We start from the raw sequence: 571 nt of genomic DNA, 5'->3' as shown, positions 1-571 counted from the left end.
GCCGTTTCCTGTGAAACCCATTTCACCTGCTACATGAAATCTATGCTGCGTTACTGGGGGAGCAAAATCAAAGAGAACAGAACAGTTCACATAAAACATCAGAGTAGCAGAAGCAGTTTGGAGCAACAGGAGTTTCTGCAAAGCTGGTTGTAGCACCCTACGGCTAAAGTCAGGCATGAAATATACATTTCAGAGCCCATTTTCTATTTTTCATAAGAGCTCAAGCTAGGACGCTCTCTTGTTGGGAGGTGGGTGCTGTCAGGAGGAATGATGACACCGCGTCTGACTCTGCTGAGGATGTCTGAGCTCTGTCATCTCCTCTTCAGGTGACGATGTTTGTGTGAGGGCTCCTTGGGATCTGGAGAGAGTCACTCACAATGTAGTTACACATTTCTTGGTGGTAGATAATCCCTGTGGTGCTGCTCTGTCACACACGCAGGTAGAAGCACACACCATCTACACATGTGCAAACACGCATGCAACCTATACATAATGATGGGCTTGTGACGCACCCATGTGCAGAATGAGCATGTAATCTACACATGTAAAGATGCACATCAGTCTATACAGG

This window comes from Otolemur garnettii, unplaced genomic scaffold (genome assembly GCF_000181295.1).
Source record: "Otolemur garnettii isolate 467f Iridium unplaced genomic scaffold, OtoGar3 scaffold00188, whole genome shotgun sequence".
Lineage (NCBI taxonomy): Eukaryota > Metazoa > Chordata > Mammalia > Primates > Galagidae > Otolemur > Otolemur garnettii.
Note: the sequence above shows the minus strand (reverse complement) of the source record.